General features: G+C 46.2%; 1 long non-coding RNA gene across 1 annotated transcript; it reads right to left on the bottom strand.

Annotated features, from left to right (window-relative positions):
• Positions 1–5,645: 5,645 nt before the first annotated feature.
• LOC144828275 (uncharacterized) lies at positions 5,646–21,449 on the bottom strand. The gene is made up of 3 exons (XR_013610409.1): positions 21,321–21,449; positions 7,582–7,698; positions 5,646–6,079 (listed from the first exon to the last, which is right to left on the bottom strand). It is a non-coding gene; the product is annotated as an uncharacterized LOC144828275 (long non-coding RNA).
• Positions 21,450–21,689: the final 240 nt, after the last annotated feature.

Genomic DNA, 21,689 nt, shown 5'->3' with positions numbered 1-21,689 from the left:
CTGGTCCACACAGCAGCAGTTACAAGGTCACCATCAGCTCTACTTTAACCCCCCCAACATGGGTTGCCATTCGTCTTCAGTGCCTCAGCGTCATTCCTGAGAGGCATAAACTCTGTCCCCTCTGCTTGCGGATTCTTCCCATCTTGAATCCACCTTTGGGTTCCACCGGACACTTTCACCTTCCCCAGCAGCGGCATCTTTCTGAGATTGAGTTTCCCATTGAGATTGACAATGGTTTCCGACACCACTTTACACTTATGCACCCAGCTTTCCTGATGCAGGTAACCTGGTTCCCTAAAGTATGGGGTGGTGTGTCTTTCTAACCTTTTGTCTTTCAAGGGGTTTCTTCAGGGGTCACTGGGAAGGGACCTTCTTCTTTAAAATTGCAACCATGACTTACCTACGGACTTGTGTTGACTGTTGATCCCGCAGTCGTGTTCCCACACTGCACGCTTCCTCTGTGGGGCTCATAGTTACTTACCGGGAGTGGTTCCTTGGGTCCCGAGCACTTCTTCATCTACTGGGCATAGTCTTGACTCGAGTCGTGGTTTCCATGTCACTATTTTAGTGTTTGGTTTGGTCCCCCCCACTGGTGACCACTGTGTATTCTGTGCTACTTACCTGTTTCTATTACAAAGTATTGTAAATGTTGTGTATATCTCTGGCTAGGAGATATCAGAACATATTAGTGAGTGTCTTATAATAAATAAAAGTAAATATATAAATACACTGTGTAATTCTTTTTTTATTTAATCTATACTTATAAGATTATGTTCTGGTACAACACACTACTTTACACTCCTTCTGGACTGAAGCTGCTTTCCACAGCTGCCATTTAGAGAGCTTTTAAAGGTTGTCTAAGACCTCTAAAATCACCATAAGGGTTGTCTGGACTGATGCTGGGTGCCCACTTGCATAAGTGGGCATCATATGTCAGGCCAACCTCTCACACACTATGTAACAGAAGGGTCACCGTGTACGAACCTTGCAAACCCCTTCTGTCACAACTGTCAGTCACACACTGCATGTCCCTGCCCATCCCATCAGTTACGGATGACAGAATCATAAACTGCATGTCCCTGCTCAACCCCTCCTTTACAGATGACAGAATCAAAGACTGCATGTCCCTGCACAGCCCCTCCTTTACAGATGACAGAATCACAGACTGCATGTCCCTGCTCAACCCCTCCTTTACAGATGACAGAATCAAAGACTGCATGTCCCTGCACAGCCCCTCCTTTACAGATGACAGAATCACAGACTGCATGTCCCTGCACAGCCCCTCCTTACAGATGACAGAATCACAGACTGCATGTCCCTGCACAGCCCCTCCTTTACAGATGATGGAATCACAGACTGTATGTCCCTGTACAGCCCCTCCTTTACAGATGACAGAATCAAATACTGCATGTCCCTGCACAGCCCCTCCTTTACAGATGACAGAATCAGAGACTGCATGTCCCTGCACAGCCCCTCCTATACAGATGACAATATCACAGACTGCATGTCCCTGCACAGCCCCTCCTTTACAGATGACAGAATCACAGACTACATGTCCCTGCACAGCCCCTCCTTTACAGATGACAGAATTACAGCCTGCATGTCCCTGCACAGCCCCTCCTTTACAGATGACAGAATCACAGTCTGCATGTCCCTGTACAGCCCCTCCTTTAGAGATGACAGAAACACAGACTGCATGTCCCTGCACAGCCCCTCCTTTACAGATGACAGAATCACAGACTGCATGTCCCTGCACAGCCCCTCCTTTACAGGTGACAGAATTACAGCCTGCATGTCCCTGCACAGCCCCTCATTTACAGATGACAGAATCACAGCCTGCATGTCCCTGCACAGCCCCTCCTTTACAGATGACAGAATCACAGACTGCATGTCCCTGCACAGCCCCTCCTTTACAGATGACAGAATCACAGACTGCATGACCCTGCACAGCCCCTCCTATACAGATGACAGAATCACAGACTGCATGTCCCTGCACAGCCCCTCCTTTACATATGACAGAATTCCAGACTGCATGACCCTGCACAGCCCCTCCTATACAGATGACAGAATCACAGACTGCATGTCCCTGCACAGCCCCTCATTTACAGATGATAGAATCACAGACTGCATGTCCCCTGCCCATCCCATCCTTTACAGATATCAGAACCACAGACTGCATGACCCTGCACAGCCCCTCCTATACAGATGCCAGAATCACAGACTGCATGTCCCTGCACAGCCACTCCTTTACAGATGAAAGAATCACAGACTGCATGACCCTGCACAGCCCCTCCTATACAGATGCCAGAATCACAGACTGCATGTCCCTGCACAGCCACTCCTTTACAGATGACAGAATCACAGACTACATGTCCCTGCACAGCCCCTCCTTTACAGATGACAGAATCACAGACTGCATGTCCCTGCACAGCCCCTCCTATACAGATGACAGAATCACAGACTGCATGTCCCTGTACAGCCCCTCCTTTAAAGATGTCAGTGTCATATACTGTACATATTCTAAACATCTCCTCTTTTAAAGGTCTTGGAATCTCTCAGCTGCAGATATTGAACTCTAACTCCCCTGCAGATCCTCAAAGTTATTAAGTTTGGAGTCACAGACTGTGCATACCTTGCGCATACCCTGTACTAGAGATGTCAGTTATAGACTGTATGTGCCCTGCACACCCCCAAGGGACAGATGTGTGAGTCACAGACTGCATCTACCCTGCCCATTACCAGTGTAACAGATGCCAGGGTCCATACACACTCTCGTACATACCTTCCACCTCCCCTTTGTTGCAGAAGTCAGAGTCACAGCATGTTCTACTGATCTGGAGATTGAACCCAGAGTTTTGGAACTGGAACCCTTTTCCACAGGCTGCTTGTTCGGAGGGATTCATACAGTCCTTGAACGCAGTTACAATAACAGAATGTGGTCCGCCATCCGAACAACAACCCCTTCAGAAAACATATCTCCTTATGGAGGAGATATATTGACGACGTCCTCTGTATCTGGACAGGTACAGAGGACCATCTTCTGGAATTCCTCTCATGGCTCAACCAGATAGATGACTGCCTCAGATTTACTTGGTCTATTAACAGAACCACAGCAGTTTACTTGGATGTTGATATTGTAGCGGTCAACCATAAATTGGTGACGACCGTACATCACAAGCAGACCGATAAGAACTCGTTGCTCCATTATAACTCTTTCCTCCCAAGAGCCCTACGAGATAATCTCCCCGTGGGGCAATTTTTGCGCTATAGGCGCAACTGTTCCACTACAGAGTTATTCGTGGAGCAATCAGAAGAATTGGCTGTGAAATTGACTGCAAGGGCTTACCCTAAGAAGGTGGTTAGGCAAGCACGTAAATGTGCATTGAACACACCCCGGGAGGCACTATTGGAACGTCATGTAAAGACCAAACAGGAGTGCATACCGGTGATAACAACTTTTGATCCCTTATCTACGAAACTGAGGCAGATCGTGAGAAAGCATTGGTCTATCCTTGATACCACCATGGCCAAGATGCCACCCCCACGGTTTGCCTTTAAAAGAGCTACGAATTTAAAGGACAAATTGGTCCATACTAGGACGCCGCTTCCTGTTTATACAGAAAGGCTACCCCCTGGCCACCATCCTTGCATGGGTTGTTCTGTTTGCAATTTAACAAGGACCACGAAGGTGGTGGCCCTGAGAAATGGCAGAATTTGGCATCTTACCAAATTCAGTAATTGCAACACTGTAAATGTTATCTACAGATTGACTTGTAAATGTGGACTGCACTACATTGGACTTACATCTAGAAAGGTGAAAGTCCGTATTCAAGAACACCTTAGCACCATTAGGGCCAAAAAATTGACAACGAGATTAGTGCAACACTTCAATGAGATGGGACATGAACCTAAAGATCTAGAGTGGGTTGTACTTCAAAGGGTGATGTGCGAGAGCCATAATGTGGACAGCATCTTGGCGAGAAAGGAAGCTCGCTGGATCTATCAGGAACAGGTCGACCGCGAGGGGTTGAACGACCTTATTGAATGGAACAAAATAAAGAAACGATAACTCTTATGGATTCTGTACACCCCTGATCATTGGAGTATGCAGTTTGGGGTCAGCTTTAACTGTCTCACACACAGAGTATAGTTTACATCACCCTTTTGTGATCCCTGTGATTATTCGATCTTTCTGGCATGCAGGTTCACACCTGGGGAACAGACGTTCTTTATTGCAAGATGTCTAGTTCTATTTGTATCACTTTTATCATTTTCATGTTTCACATATTTTATAATAATAAAAAATTATGATGTTCCATTCATTATAAATAGCCCCTTGTGCATCCCTGTGAGCAGTTGTCCCATGACCATATGGCCGATTAGTTCATTCACCCACCTTTCATTGTTGTTTAGAAGTGGTCCCTGCTCAATATGTGAACTTATGCAACACGTCATAATTGGGTTTCAACTCCTTGAAATGGTCTGGGCTGCCCCTGAAGAAAAGTTGCCTACGAACATATGGTGTACAATGTTTTTTCTGAGCCCACTAATGACTTTTGGTTATGTATGCCTCTATTTAGAAGTGCTAACTGTCCATTGCGCTTAGTGCCGGAACACACTACAAGATGGCCGCCACAACGGGCGGCGAGCGGGTCACATGACTCGCGAGGACCCGTACGTCATCACGCGCTTCCCGATATCTGGCAGCTTGGAGCCAGTACGGGGCACGGCTGATATTCGGCAGGACCAGCGATCGAGCGTAGGTGAGCACCTTGCACAATAAGATCTGGCGAGGCGACTAGATACGAGTCTTGAGTTGAGGGGAGGGGGGCCCCGAGCCGTAACACGGGCAATGACCGGTGGCCTTCAATGAGAAGGGCAGAATGAAAACAAAAACTATTTTTCCCTTCGTGTAAACATCGGGTGTTGCATAATCTAATTACAAGCTCCGTTTTATGTAATGTGGGAGCAAAGTTTGTGTGAGTTGACGGTGAAGCGGAATCTTCATTAAAATCGGCTTTCCTCCTTGTTTCTGTGTGCAGGAGACCCGACGATAGCGGGTTTTCACAATCAACACGTGATCTGTTGAGGACACGGGCATACTGATTGAAGGGGTAGCAGGTATGCGTGCGAAACGCTAACCCCAGGTGATTATGTGCATTGACATCTGTTTCTAAGTACCACAGCCAGGGACTATGTTTAAATCTCAGATTTAGCAGTAAAGATGGGAAGCATTTAATCTATGGCTCATTATATTTTATATATTTCATAAATCTGTTGTGTTTTCCACCACAGGTGTGTGTTGTTATACAGTGGCAATAACAGTGGGCACCCCCATTTGCCCTGAAGAAGTTGCAGAAAGTACAAGCAACGAAACATGTTGGCACTATGACCCACCTGAGAGTACATATGGTGTGAGTCATTTTTACGTCAGAAGGTTTCACAGCCCAGAATAAATCATGAGTGGCCAGTGAACTCTTCTGTTTTAACTGTGTGAGATTCACCTTTCTTTCTCACTGGGGGTTTGTTGGTTTTGTGGTTTGTGTTAATTGTGCACGAAGCACAACAAGGGCAATACGTTGTCTTGTTTTGTTAGGAACTATCAGCAGATTGTGGGGCTGATATCGAAAAAACACTGTTACATGTTTTTAGTTTTTTCTGTTTCCTTTTCCCACTGTTATGAGAGTGAGTCACCAATGATGATAATTGGGTATACTGGCAATTGTGAGTCAGATAACCCGATTGGCGGTTCTTCCGTGAGGGGCTCACTCTCATTTCCACACTTTTTCCACAAGTAGTGTCTGGTGGGTGGTGGTACCACGACAGATTGTTTGGTTACCGTGGGTGTACCGCATTGATGTTTGACACCTGGCTGGATTTGAATCACCAGAAAGATTGAGGGGCGGTGATAATACATAAAGCTTATTTGTATCACCAGTATCCATGCCATATTAGCAGTTTTCTAAGAGTGTCTTGGGTGACAGGCCGATTGTTGTGTGTTATGGTTTGAGTGGGGGGCGGCCTGTGCCCTTTTCTTCCCCCTGAGACTCCTTTTGTTTGGATACAATAACAGTATCCCCTGTTGGCACAAAGGCATGATTTGATTAAACGAAAAAAAAGATCTCAGTATGAGTTCCTGAGCAGACATGGTTACCTTGAAGGAGTCTGGGTGAAACAACCAAACCAAGAAAAAGTGAGGGTTTAATGCGTTAAAATAGCATAATTTCAGTGTTTATCGTCTAAATGTCATTTTTAAGTAGAGGGAACATCCCTCGTGAATTGGTTTTAGATGGGGTGTCACGCTTTGTCCCTCTCATACCTTTTTCCACAATTCTAAACCACTTTCAATAGCTCCAGGTAGGTTTCCAACCCATCAATTTATGCCAGCTGTGCCACTCCATACAAAAGCCTGTCTTAAGCAAATCAGTACTGACCTGATACCCATGAGAACAATCCATCTCAAACTACCAGGCAAGGCCATCCCCGGAAGGGAACATGAGCACCGCAGACCTGTTACTAGGCCTCTTTAGTGAGTTATTGCTTAGCTTAGAGGCCTCTGGCACAGCGAGCAAGGGACCCCGGTAGGAACTTATGCCCGCCAGCACATGTTACCCAATCAGTCGCTGCCATGGGGTTACATCGGAAGGGCATTCTGAAGGTACAGAGGAAGCTTACAACCAACCTGTAAATGGCCAGAATTAGTTCTTAATTTGAGCTGGTGTTCTCTGGTGCTTGACACCTGACCTATTTCATAACAGCAGCACATATATATGACAACCCTCCACACGGTGGCGCTGTTGGTCTATTCTTAAAAAGCACAAATGCAAAGTGTTTAACAATTGAATATAGGATTCATAAAATAATAATACTTGGGTGCTTGCTCAGGCCCTTCTTACAGCTTTGGTTCACCTAGTCTAGTGCCAACTGTCATACTTTGAGGACTGTAATGGTATGTAGGCTCTTTGCTCTATATCAGTTCCAGGCTCTCCTTCTACATTCCCAGTCGTCTCTTGCGTCCAGCTACGCAGAGACGGCTGGTGATCCCTAGATTCCGGAGAGCTCGTCTGGGGGGGATGTCCTTTACGGTTAAGGCCGCCACTCTCTGGAATGCGCTCCTCGATGATCTTCGGCATATCAAGGAACTGTCCACATTTAAAAAAGGCTCAAAACTCATCTGTTTAAATAGTCCATTTAGTCCTTTCTGCCTCCCTTGTCTTCTGTTTCCCCTACGCGCCAGGACACTCTTGAGCAGCAGTGCGCGATATATAAATACCTTTATAACATATAATCCCATCGTCCTCTGCCCTCTTACGTTCCACTCAGTGCCTGAACACTCCTCGGAGTAGCCATGAGCTCAAGAAATCTCACTATTCATTCATTCATTCATTCATTCATATATTCATTCATTCTTGTAGGTGTGCCATTGGGACAGGTATCTGGCAGGGCTGACAAGGACCACAGGTGGTGCAAGCTGCAGTGCCCTCCTCAGAAATATCTTGGGCCCTGGCACCTATTATTTTACAAATTAAGCACTGGCCAGATGTTAAGGACAGAGTTACAGATGTGGCATGTGACACTCACCCAGTGTGTTGTTCTCCAGCCCTTTGACGCAGTGAGTGACGTCAGGAGGGCGTTGCTTGAAGATACCAGAGCATTGGGTGGCACCGGAAGCAAGGCACTGCTCGCAAAGTAGGCAATCTGCAGGAAAAAGAAACACAATCTAGAGATCTGAGCAAAATTGTGTTTTTCATTCAAACATTGAGAAATACGTGTAAGAAACAACTCTGGTGCTTTAGTCGCAGAGCGGGGCCCGTTCACACTTCTCGTGGAATTTTTTTAGGAATAAGGAGAAAAGAAGAAAGTTCTTGGACTCAGGAGTACAAAATATAGCAGAACATATGTAATGTATCGGAGAGTTCCAGTTGTTTGGAGAGTACAAAATTAAGTAATATAAACACAAAGGGGTGCTTAGGGAGAGACTAGAAAAAAACAAGCATTTGCAATGCAATCGGTCTCGACTTTGGGAACTGCTAAGTATTAACAAAGCTAGCATGTTTGTGCAACGTCACATGCGGCTTCCAGGGACAGGCAGCGTCAGAAAAGCTCCACTCCCCTTTCCTTTCAGAAATACATCCTGAGGAAGATAGGTTCTTTTTGCACACTAGTATAACTGAGGGCGAAGTTAGAACTCAACTTAAGAAAATGGCTAGTGGTAAAGCAGCCGGCCCTGACGGGCTTCTAATAGAGGTTTCTCTCGGGATACTGGATAAGGTGGTGCTGGTTTAAAAAAATCTGTTTAACAAAATATACATGCAGGGAGAATACACTCCAAGTTCATGATCTGAAGCGACAGTGAAAATTGAGTCTTACAGACCTATATCCCTGTTAAACTTGATCATAAGGTCTTTGCTTGGATATTGGCTGCAAAGGTGGCCAAAGTTTTAAGGGAATAGTGCACCCAGATCAGAGGGGGTTCATACCTGGTAGACAGTTGAATGACCTGACCTTTCAAGTCATAGGGGCAATAGATGTTGTGGTGGATAAGAAGCTGCCACTTACGATAGTTGCAATAGATGCCGCTAAGGCTTTTGATCAGGTGAACTGGTCATATCTCTGGGAGTCTTTACTAAGTTTTGGTTGTCTGAGAAATGTTGTGCTGGCAGTTACATCCCTCTACTATAACCCTCAAGCTAAAATCTTAGTCAATGGTGTCCTGACGGAATGGTTTAGCACTAGGCAGGGGTGCCCCTTGTCTCCGATATTATTTATTTATTGACCCCCTAGTTTGCTTGCTTAGGGCTGATCCTCCCATTAAACCCTTTAAAATCGTCGAATCAGAGTTAAAATTTGATCTGCATGCGGATGATCTCCTTATGTACACATCAAATCCAGCTGAAGCTATATCTAGGCTGTTTGAGGAGGCTGAAAAATTCAGTGAAGTTTTTGGTTATAAAATCCATAAAGACAAGACCGAAATAATGAAATGGAACACAGGGGGAAAAGTGTTGTATGAGATACCTCGGGATCCATCTAGTCCAGAAGCTGGTAGATATACCAAAGATTAACTGGAAGAGGGTTTCTAGAGAGGTTGCCAGTTTATTAACGCGCTGGGTAAACCTCCCTTTAAATATTTATGGGAGGGTCAACCTCGTTAAAATGATTATTTTGCCTAAAATAACTTTCCTGTATAATTTGATTCCATTGTCATTCAGCCATAAAGATATTGCTAAATTGCAGGGCAAAATTGGCTCTTTTATATGGGCCACTAAAACCCCTAGAATTGCTTGGAAAAAGCTCAGGAGAGGTCTTAAGGGGGAGGGCTTGCTTTACCCGATTTACTCATGTACTGTCACGCTTTCCATTTTAAAAAGGTTTGAATTCTGGCCAATAAAACCGATTCTTCCTCTTTAGGATTACTATTTCAGGCAATGTTACAGGACATTCCGCAGGGGCAGGAGTTTTTTCTCTATAAGTTTGGAGATCCCATGTTCTACAAAAAGGTTAGACTTAAGATTTTGGGAGCAGCATTAAGGAACTGTTTTTTTATCAGAAGCGGCTTGCAAATTCCATACCATACAGTACAGGCTCCAATCTGGGACTCTCTCGGCACTCCAGAATGCCTTCAGGATGAACTCTGTCAACCACTTATGTTGGCTGGTATTAGATCATGGGGAGACCTCCCGGTGGACTCGCAGCTGATTGGCTGGGAGTCACTCTCCAATTTAACTTGTGGGACACTGACAAGATTTAAGTTTTATCAGCTATCGTGGTGGGCAACGCAGACCTGGGGCAATAAGGATGCAAGTCCGAAATTCGATTCAGTCTCTAGAATGGGATTTGGAAACATAAAGTCTTGTTTTGGTACTGGGCCCTTTTGGAAGTGGGTGAAACAGTGGAACCGGAGATCAAGAAACTTTGGGGAGGTGATCTTGGAGGCAATGATCAGGAAATGTGTAATCTTTGGTCTGACTCTTTTTCTATGTTGCAGGCAGTAGTTAAACCAGCTGCTCTCAGAGTTTATTGGACGCCAGGGAAACGATCTAAAGTGACCGGGAGGGTGTACAACTGTCCCAGGTGTAAGTATCCAGCAGCAGACGATTTCCACATGTTTGCGGACTGCCCAATAATTAAATCTATTTCGACTGAGGTACGTGGCTTCCTAGAAGATGTGTTGCACCAGCAAGTTGAAGTCTGTCCTAGCTTTATCTTTTTTGGTCTTATGACGGATTATCGTATGGATGCTCCGGCTTCTAAACTTGTGTTTTATGTAAAAATCCTTGCAAGGAGGGAATTTTGTAGGGCCTGGAAGTCCGAAATCCGTCCATCCTTTGCTGATTGTCTGAAGCATATTATCATTACCAGTGAATCTGATATGGCCTGTGACAATACTAGTATACATAAGATATCGGTGGCTTTAGTGGCCTGGAGGGAGAAGTGAAGCCAGTCCTATGATTATGCCGGTCGGTCCTGATTCTCCCCAGTAACATACGGTCTTCCAAGTGCTGTGAACAGGAGTGGGATTAGGAAACAGTATTATCTTGAGGGAGAACTTCGTTTTCCCGTTCCGTTGTGTGAGAAGTTTGCCTGGTATATGATGCTCACTAGTTCTAGTGATCACCTTGTACCATGCCAAGCAACCCTTATGATGATTGGTTGAAAGTCAACATTATAGACCAGCTGTCCTAATGGTAGCATGGACAAAGCAGTCTTAGGCTAAACTCTGTAAAGGCATGTGAAGCAAGTTGTTTTACCATACACAATCCCCTTGAATACTAAATGAAAGGACACCACACAGATATATATTGAAAATATATATATATTTATTTACTACAAGTACCCCCTATACTCTTTATGAGCACAGAAGCAAATGCGTTAAAACAAAACAGGGTTTAAATACACAAAAGTTGCACAATATGGATAGGCCCTGGTGGCCCCTAAAACCATATACTAAAATAGTGGTATAAGAACCACGTATCTAAAAGGAAGAAGGCCTAGGGCCTTAGGAATCGCTAGGACTTTGAGGAGCTAACAATAGTTAGTGACCAGGAGGCCAATGGGATGCTTGTGCAGTGCTTGAAGTTACACGCGGGCGCCCATAGACTTTCAATGGGTACGTAAAAAGTACAAAGTTACTGCACAGGGGACCTTCCGGATGGACCAGAACCTAACAACTTAAAACCTAGACTCTAGAGATGTTTCTCTCAGCAGGAGCACCGGAGTGCCAGCTTTACCTCACCCACAGAAAGCGGGTGCATAGGGTTCAAAGTGCGTTGGGTTTCGTCGTGCGGTTCAATGGAGCCTAAAGATGAAGATGCTGCAGGCGGCCAGTCGAGAAGAGTTCCGGTGGATCCAAGGATGGATCTGAAGATGTGAAGACCTGAAAGCAGAGGGGACAGTGTTCAAAGTCACCAGCCAGTGACTACCGTGGAACCAGGAGGGAACCAGGCGATGTCGGGTGCCAACAGGTGAAGAAGGGAAGCTTGTCTCTGCAGCCACGTGGACACAAAGAGGTCAGCGATGTCCAGGAGTCGATCACAAGCTGTCCCATGCAGGCTCTCGCTGATGGCGGTGTCAGCAACTTGATTGAAGCAAACAGGCCTTGGCAAAAGCAAGCCACGCAGGAAGTGAAGAAAGCTTGTTACTCTGACCAGCAAGGTCCGAGGGGCTGCTCCTTTTTATAGGAGTGAGGGCCATTCTGGAGCAACCAGACCAGCAGTGTTAATTGTAGATTTCATTGCCAAGATGGCTACTAGCTAACAGGCCAGTAACCGGGATGACGCGTCGAGTGGCAAAATGCAAAAGGGCCCCACACATATCGTGGAGATGCTGGGGGGCTGATCTTCAGTGCAGATGCTGCTTGCTGGTAAGGCTTCTCAAACCCCAAAGCACACCATTGAGGATTCCATCGGGTGCTGCGCAGTCAGCTTCTCGGGGGTCTTTCAAGATGGCCGGTCCCACGTCTCTCGATGCCTCCACCGGTCTCTTCTTTTCAGGGACTGTAGATCGGTCTTGGAGATGTCTGGGAATCCAGGTCTTGGCGGGCTCTGGGCTCAGGCTCCAGCGGGAGGCGGCGGCAAAACAGAAGTCGAGTTGCTAGATGGTGCCTGTGTTCACAGGGTGGTCACTCCTTGGCCACAAGGGAGATGCTCTTCAGTCTTCTGTGCAGCAGAATGTCGAAGTCCAATTTTCTTCTTAGTTGCAAGTCGAGTTCAGGATTATCTGAAGTCTTAGGACACAGCTCCTACTCTTAAACCAAATCTAGGGGCCGGATCATCTACTAGGTCCCTCCTCTGGGTGGGACCAGGAAGGGGGGGGGTTACACCCCCTTTCCTTTGTCCAGTTTTGTGCCAGGACTGGGGCTGGAGAGCCCCAGGACCGGTTTGAACTGGCATATGCACAGTAACACCTTGTGTGCCCCAGGCATGTCTCATTCTTTTCAGCCCTCCCAAACCCACTACACAAAATCCTGTCTGGGGTGGTGCAAGCACCTCCCCTGACAGGAAACCCTTTGTCCAAGCCTCCCAAGCCGGAAGGACTCCCAGCAGCAGGAGGTCAGACTTGTGTCTGTGGTGGCAGCATCCATTTTGTGATGCTGAGGCTTGTGTTTAACTTAACCCGGGTTTCAGGTTAGGTACATGAAGTGTCCCTCTAGAAGGGTGGAATGCTACCCCCGTCGCCAGAACTGGCGAGGGGTAGTATTCCAATTCGTATGACACCTTACTCGACATGTTTTGATAAAGCCAAACCAAAGTTAGCATTTAACCGCGAGGTTGATAATGCACTTAAGAGTATATGGTATGGCAATATCATGAAACAGCTGAAGGACGTTGTTCCGAAAGCTGCAGACAGGCTCAGCTCATGCCAGAGCACCATGTCACATGAAACCAAGCACTCTGCCTCCAGGATTGTTGAGGCCTTCCATAGGAGTGACTCATAGGTTAACATGTGTCCATATAGGTTAGATATAGATATACTATACCTAAGTAAGAGGTGATTACACCAACTTACCCCAGCTTAGTGATCAGCCAGTTGTGTCAAATAGCTAGGCCAGGCCAGGGGTGGCACAATACATGCTGCAGCCCCTGGTAGGCCTTGGATACACCTATGCCCTGGGTACCTAGGGTACACTGTTACAGGGGCCTATAAGGTGAACCAGTTCCAATTGGTAATGCACCTAGAGTGCATTGGCATTAATTTAGAGAGAGAACAGCAGGCTGTGGGTCTCATTAGCAGGCCACATTAAGTCAGAAACCAGTGAAGCAAAAAGCAAAAATGTGGGGTGACCATAGGATAGCAGACCCTACTCTCCTACACAACCCCCCCCCCCAAACGCAGGGACTTTAGACTAGCCTTGACCAGTTGTGTCTTCATGTTCTAAGTGGAAGTACCTGGAGAGACCATCTGCATTACCATGGTCAGTCCCTAGGCGGTGCTCCACTGTAAAGTCCATCCCCTGTAGGGAAATGGACCACCTGAGTAGTTTGGGGTTTTCACCCTTCATCTGATTAAGCCACAAGAGGGGCTTATGGTCGGTCTGAATCTTGAAGTGAGTCCCAAATAAGTATGGTCTCAACTTCTTCAGGGCCCATACCGCAGCAAAGGCCACCCTCTCAATGGCTGACCAACGTTTCTCTCTAGGGGTCAGCCTTCTGCTAATAAAAGCAATAGGCTGGTCTTGACCATCTACATTAAGTTGTGAAAGCACAGCTCCCACTCCCAACTCAGAAGCATCTGTTTGGACAATAAACTCTCTTGAGTAGTCAGGACTCTTCAGGATAGGTGCAGAGCACATGGCCTTCTTCAGGTCGTCAAATGCCTTCTGACAGCTTACTGTCCACTGAACCTTTTTGGACATCTTCCTGGATGTCAGGTCATTAAGAGGAGTCACAATGGACCCATAGTTCTTAACAAACTTCCTGTAGTACCCAGCCAGGCCCAATAAAGCTCTGACCTGAGTCTGGGTAGATGGAGGGGACCAGTCCTTGATGGTCTGGATCTTACTCTCCAGCGGTTGAACTTGGCCTCCACCTACAAGGTGGCCCAAGTACACAACCTTACTCTGCCCTATCTGGCACTTTGTGGCCTTGATAGTGAGGCCTGCCTTTTGCAGAGCCTCTAGCACTTCCTTCAGGTGGACCAGGTGATCCTCCCAGGTGGAGCTGAAGACAGCAATATCATCAAGATAAGCTGCACAAAAGTCATCCAACCCAGTAAGGATTTGAATCACCAACCTTTGGAAGGTGGCAGGTGCATTTTTCAAACCAAAGGGCATCACCACAAACTGGTAATTACCTCCTGGGGTAGAAAAAGCAGTTTTGGCTTTGGATTCCTCAGCTAACCTGATTTGCCAATAGCCAGCTGTCAAATCAAATGTGCTCAAATATTTGGCAGAAGCCAATTTGTCTATGAGCTCATCTGCCCTTGGAATAGGATGTGCATCTGTCCTGGTGACAGCATTGAGTCCTCTGTAGTCCACACAGAACCTCATTTCCCTCTTTCCATCTTTGGTATGAGGTTTGGGGACCAGAACCACTGGGCTAGCCCAGGGGCTCTCTGAAGGCTCAATAACACCTAATTCCAGCATCTTTTGCACCTCAGTCTTTATACAGTCCCTGACATGGTCAGGTTGCCTGTAAATCTTGTTCTTCACAGGAAGACTGTCACCAGTGTCCACCACATGGGTACACCAATTAGTCTGACTGGGTGTCAAGGAGAAAATATGTCTATATGACTGTAAAACGTGTCTGCCGTCATTTTGCTGATGTTCAGTGAGGCTGCCATCCAAGGCCACACCATCAACTGAGCCATCTTCAGGGTTCTGAGTCAACAGGTCTGGGAGAGGGTCACTCTCTTCCTCCTGCCCCTAATCTGTAGCCATGAGCAAGCCCATGTCTACCCTGTCAACATATGCCTTCAATCTGTTGACATGGAGCACCCTGTGGGGTCTCCTGGGAGTTCCTAGGTCCACCAAGTAGGTAACCTCTCCCTTCTTTTCAACAATGGTATGGGGTCCAGACCATTTGTCCTGGAGTGCTGCTGGGGCCACTGGCTCCAACACCCATACTTTCTGTCCAGGCAGGTACTCAGTCAAGACAGCCTTTTGGTCATGCCAAGCTTTTTGTAATTCTTGGCTGGCCTCAAGGTTTTTGGATGCCTTCTCCATATACTCAGCCATCCTGGAGCGGAGACCAAGTACATAGTCCACTATGTCTTGCTTGGGCTTTCTGAGAGGTAACTCCCATCCTTCCCTCACAAGACATAGGGGTCCTCTTACAGGGTGCCCAAACAACAATTCAAAGGGGCTGGGACCTCTCTGTAAGCAAACAGTAGGCAGGGTAGAAGGATGTCCCATCTCCGCCAGAGCTTTTCAGGTAATCCTTTGATCATACCCTTTAGGGTCATGTTAAATCTTTCAACAAGCCCATTACATTGTGGATGATAAGGAGTGGTGAACTTGTCGTTGACATCACATTCCTTCCACATAGCTGTCAAGTATCCTGACATGAAGTTTGCACCTCTATCAGATACTACCTCCTTAGGAAACCCCACTCTGGAGAAAACTCCAAGTAAGGCCCTGGCCACAACAGGAGCTGTTGTGGTCCTAAGGGGAATCGCCTCTGGGTACCTGGTGGCATGTTCCATCACCACCAGTATGAATCTGTGACCAGATGCTGTAGGGGGATCCAAGGGACCTACAATATCAATCCCCACTCTTTTAAAGGGAACCCCCACCACAGGTAGTGGTACCAGGGGGGCCTTTGTTGTGCCACCTGCTTTGCCACTGGCTTGGCAGGTTACACAGGAGCGACAAAACTCCTTGGTATCTTCAGACATGTGAGGCCAGTGAAAGTGAGGGACAAGCCTGTCCCAAGTCTTGTTCTGGCCTAGGTGTCCTGCTAAAGAATATCATGGGCCAAGGTTAGAAGAAAGCCCCTAAATTGCAGAGGTATAACCAAACTCCTGGTTGTACCAGGCTTGGGGTCTCTACCCTCTGAATAAAGGAGCCCATCTTCCCAATACACTTTATGGGTACCTTGAGCATTCCCAGCAGCCTTAGCAGCAGCCTGCTGTCTGAGGGGTTCAAGAGAAGGACAGGTTAACTGAGCCTGCCCCAAGTCTGCCCTAGAAGGTCCCCCTGTCTCCAGAAACTCAACCTGGTCAGGTTCAAGTTCTTCAGGGACAGTTCCTTCAGGGGTCTCAAGATCATCTTCCTGGGAAGGCTGATTCTCACTTGTAGGCAGTTGGGAAGGCACAGCCTTAACCCTCCTGTTCTTCTTCTTGGTAGGTGCCTGGTCCATTGTTCCAGGATCCAAGACCTGAGGTTCAGAGAGGCACTTTTTGGCCTGTGATCTGGTCACAGTAAGGACATGTGATGATATCCCTAACATTTCCGTAAGGCACTCAAGACGTGGCTATTTCAAGAAGCCTATCTCCAACTCTTCCCTGGCTGATATCTGAGCATTCTGGTTTTCCATCCTCAGCGCCTTGATGCCTCCGGGTTTAGTTGCGCTCTTTGCATATAAATTTCCTTTAATAATAATAATAATCTCTGCATGAGTCCTGTACTCAACTTCTGACCATAGAGAGCTCTCCAGGTCATTGCCCAACAAACATTCAACTGGGAGATCTGCACTAACCACAACTCTTTTTAGGCCACTTACCCCTCCCCATGAGAAATTAACAATTGCCACACTATGTGTAGTAGTGACATTGCTGGCATTGGTCACCAGGTAATTATCACCTGGTATGTATTGTCAAGGGTCCACAAAGCTAGGTGTCACCATGGTGACACTGGCACATGTATCCCTGTATGTTTGAGCCACTTTTTCATTAATCAAAGGTGTCGGTCGGTACTTTCCCAGATTACTGGGGCTCACAGTAGTGGACAAATCTATGTCCACATCACAAATCAGAACAGCCTGTGTTGGAGTTCTGACAAGGCCAGACTCTCCCTCAGTTCCCAAGGTGATACCCACTACCCCCTTAGTTTGTGGACCAACACTGCTGACTGTACTAGTGGGTGCAGGTGCCTTAGGGGCTCCACCCTTTTTACACTCACTGGTCCAGTGAGAGGTGTTTTTACAGGTACTACACCAGGGTTTCCTTTGACCTTCTTTCTTCTTCTTCTTCTTGGAAGTTTGGGACCCACCCTCAGTATTAGTTTGGGGCCCTGCTGAAGACTTCTGGTCTTTAGATTTCTGCTCCCCACCCTTCTGGTCTGCCTTCTTTTAGTCACCACTCTGGTTCTGGTTCTGGTTCTTTTGCTTAACCCTGGTTCTAACCCATTTGTCTGCCCTCTTTCCCAATTCTTGGGGAGAGGTCAGATCTGAGTCAATCAGGTGTTGATGCAACTGCTGGTTCTGACAATTATTTAAACTTTGTTCTCTCATAAGTAAATTGTACAATCCTTTATAGTCTGGAACCTTACTTCCCAGCAACCAGCCCTCCAGAGCCTTAGTGGCACATTCAACACATTCAGACCAGTCCTGAGTCTGTGTCTTCTGGGTGTCTCTGAACATTAACCTGTACTGTTCAGTGGTTAAGCCTAACCCATCAACCAGAGCATTCTTCAGGACCAGGTAGTTTCTAGAATCCCCATCACTAACTGTGAGGAGTCTGTCTCGGCCTCTACCTTCAAAGGAGAGCCACAAGATTGCTGCCCACTGATCCTGAGGGATCTGCTGTACTCTGCAGGCTCTATCAAGTGTAGTTATCCATTTGTGGATGTCATCCCCAGCTTTGTAGGGGGGCACAATCATACTCAGGTTTCTATTGTCATAGGACCTGTCTTTATCCTTAGGGATAGTGCTGCCACCAGTGGATACTAATCCACTCTCTCTAGGCTGTCTTGCTTTAGCATGTTTCTCTTGGATCAGGGCTACTTCTAGCTCTCTCTTCTGGATCCTAAGCTCAGCCTTTCTCATGTTGGCCTCATGTTCCTTCCTCTGAGGGGTTGTCATTCTCCTTCTGGAGTGACCATGAGCACCTCTAGAAGCATGGGAAGTGTTAGATTCACCTGAGTGATTCCTTCTCCTCCTAGGCTCCTGGTTAAGTCCAGATGGGGGTCTGAGTGGGTTTGACCCTGTCTCAGTCCCAAATTGGCTTAAGTTAGCCTGGCTAATTCTCCTGACTGGCACTTGGGGACAGATCCTTAAACAGCTGAAAGCAGTTTAACAGGTACAGTGGCACCGTGGGCCAGTAGTGTGAGGGGCCCTTTATAATCCAGTTACTTCTTTTTTACCTGCCAAGGGAGAAGGGGGTCCAAGAAAAGCTCCTCATTTTGACCTTGGGCACTGTTACTTATTTATTCATTTATGTACTGTGCGACGTATAGGATAGAATAAATTATAGTAAGATATATGGTGCTATGCAAATAAGCTGCAAGCCATATGTAGTGTTGGGCCTTAGGCCCACATGGGAGGGAATGATGGACACAGACATGGGCTCGTATAGTATAGTAACTGGCCACGAGCACGTGCACCGGGCCCTTTTATAGGCGGGATCCACGTCACTCATGACACCCGTGATGGATGGGTTTGGGGGTGCAGTGTGTCCAGCATGGTTATTTTAAGAGTGCAGAGAATAACAAAGATTAAAGACTCACTTTTCTTCACTAATCAAATCTAACAAACAAATGAAAATGAACTCTCTACCAAAGTTCAAAACATCTTGAGATGCCCCTCGCTCAAGTGAGTTGAGAAACACTGTAGGTGTTGAAAAGAACTCTCACCCACTAAAGCAAGTTAGTGGTATGCTCCGTCACAGAGGTCCTATTCCTGGGTGTGCTGTGACACCTGAATGTCAGGGCAGCAGGTTTCTCCAGACTTTTGCAGGGCTCGGAGGATTAAAATGTCCTCAAGGTTTCCCACCACTCAAGACAATTTTAATAATGGAAACTTTGGGTAAGATTAAAACCATAGTTGGATATGATGTGAGGTGGTGATGAACTTCCACATCCTCAGTCTACATGTTTCAGCCATCTAATAAAGCGCCCACAGGGTCAGTGTGGCTTTCTTCAGGACTGAGTGGCCCTATTACTAGTGTGTCATTTCCAATCGGTGAACACATTCGCACTAAGACATGCGGTACATACGATTTCTTCTATCACTCTGTGTGAATAAAATAAGTGGGACATTATTTGGGTTATTTGGTGTCTGTTTGTGATGCTAAATATGGACAAAGCCAGCGTAGCGCTCATATGCCATGCGCTCAGTTCCAAACACGCTGGAACCTATACATTATAATCAGGAACTTTTAGTGATTGTTTGTCAGCCCACAGTACTGACCTTCATGCAGTAAGCATTGGTTTAATGCATAAATTGGAATAGTTCTTCTTCATTCAAGATTATCAGCAATGGCTGACTGGTTACACCCACTCCCAGGATAGGACTACCTGGGATAGATGACTGTGCAAACAGTTGTTTCCAGCTGTGTAATGAGACTGCGGGCAAAGATGGCCTATCCAATGGCTATTCACACTAGCCACTTGCTACCACTCATACATACATATCTCCAGGTCCGGCTGGTGAAGCATGCTTACACCCTTGACATTTTAAATGCATATAATATAAGGTCCTTGGTAAAGAGCATGCTGTGGCTACCATATGGGAACTAGGGGCTCAGATGAAGCTAGATCTTACACCAGCTTAATCCTTTGAAACTGTTCTGCTATGTCACTTGACTTGCTTTAGAGAAGCCTGGGAGAAGTTGGCTCTCAATATTATGTTGTGTTCTTCATGGAAATAAACTAAAAATAAAACATGAAATGTGTTTTCTCATGACCATGGATGAGAGTGTAGATCAGCTCATGTTAAATTGAAAATCACACTTGAACCGTGTCACTGTCACTGGATTCAAGCAGAATTCTTGGAATTTTTTTATCAATTCCTAAAAATCTGAAATCTGCTCTCATGAAGCTAGTTAACATACTGCTATAGATTTCCAGTGTTTAAGGACACACACTCACAGTTTTAAAAAGAAATGAAAGGTATGAAGTAAATATGAAAATAGAAAATAAAGAATAAAGCTGATTATTCCAAGATGTTGTGTTCGAAAGGCCGCATCTCTCTTGTTCTGACCACTTGCTAATCAATGAAGCTCCCTCCCAATAGTGCAGAGGGGCAATAAGTCACTTCCAGAAGATGTTTCTTCTACAGAGAAGCTGCGGGTGAAGCATGGTTCAAAGAATGCGCTGTTGGTGCTTGTGCATTTCCTTCTGGGACACACTGAGGACAAAAGAGAGCGCTGTAGTAAGAGGGTCTGGTGACATTGCTGGTTCAGTTATTTCTCTGTTGCCAGCAGCCAACCTTCATCTTACGGTCAACTTTCAGGCACAAATATGTTGGTGATCATCTATTGGTCTCCATGACAACAGCTATCCTTAAGATGATTGTGATCATTGTTCCAATGCACCTCTTACATTGTGAATGATCAATATTGGAAACAAAATCCTCATAATGTTAATAATAATTAACATTCCTTAAAGCAATCCAAAGGTGCTCGGTTTCTATTGGGTAATTAGAGTGCGTTTTCCTAGGAAGGCTAGCAGGACAGCCCCAAGGTACAGAACTCAAATCCTTAGCAAGGGCCAGCCTTTCTGGACCTCACGCAGAACCATAGGTACAGTTCCATACCCCCTAAAGTATACAAGTCATTTCAATTAATTTTACCTATATCCCTCCTATAGTTTTTGTTTAGGGAGGGGTCCCTGGCATTTACAGGCTGTCCAAAACTGAGCTAAAGAATGAACAATAGAAGGAAAGACAGGAACAAGGAAAAAGGGGCAATGATATGATAGAAAGTAAAGACAGCCGGGGACATTATTATTATTATTATTGAGTTTTATATCGTGCATGGTTACCCTTGGGCATCCCAGCGCTTATCCAGAGAACACACCATAACAGAGACACCTCGTTAGGCAGGGAACAAGTAGGTCTTTAAGAGCTTGCGAAATCGTAAAGTGCCAGTTTCGGAGCGCAGGTCAAGCGGAAGGGAATTCCACAGAACAGCCACATTAACGGAAAATATTCTACCGCCAGTCCTGGCCTTTCTTACTCTCGCGACTTGCAAGAGATGTTGGTGGTCTGAGCGAAGGGCGCGGAGGGCCTTATAAGATTGAACCATACCCCGAAGGATAGGTGGCCCTTTCCCCTGCAAGAGTTTGTGGGCCATACAGAGTGCCTTAAACTTCACATTTAAACTTACAGCAGATTTCTGGAGCGAATTACGCTCTGTCCTGATCATTACTCTCTTAATATCTATGTGGGCCTTAGTGTTTACTCACAACAATCAACAACTGTACCAGTTTATGACCATCTTACCTCCAGTTATCAGTGCCTGGAGCATGACCACAGCTGCAAGAAAGGCCTTCATGGTGCTAGCGGAGTAAAGATTAGGGGAAGGAGTCTCTGACCTGGATCACTTGCTGGGCCTTCTGCACATCTCATGCTCAGGGCATGCCTTTTATACTCTCAGAGAAGGGGTGGGGCACAGGATTCCTGAGTTATGTGCACAGGATGTGGCTGAACTCTTTGTGTATGACTGGGAGCACTTCTCTGGTCGCTGGCATCATACCTTAGAAATATATTGAAAAAAACTGTAGGAGGTGAGCCCCGCATATTTGTTCAGTAAATACCAGATTATACTGAGGCCATGATTATAAGTGCTGAGCGCAATTCCAATCCAACAAA

Source organism: Lissotriton helveticus, chromosome 4_1 (genome assembly GCF_964261635.1).
Source record: "Lissotriton helveticus chromosome 4_1, aLisHel1.1, whole genome shotgun sequence".
Lineage (NCBI taxonomy): Eukaryota > Metazoa > Chordata > Amphibia > Caudata > Salamandridae > Lissotriton > Lissotriton helveticus.
Note: the sequence above shows the minus strand (reverse complement) of the source record. Positions and strands in the feature narration are given on the sequence as shown.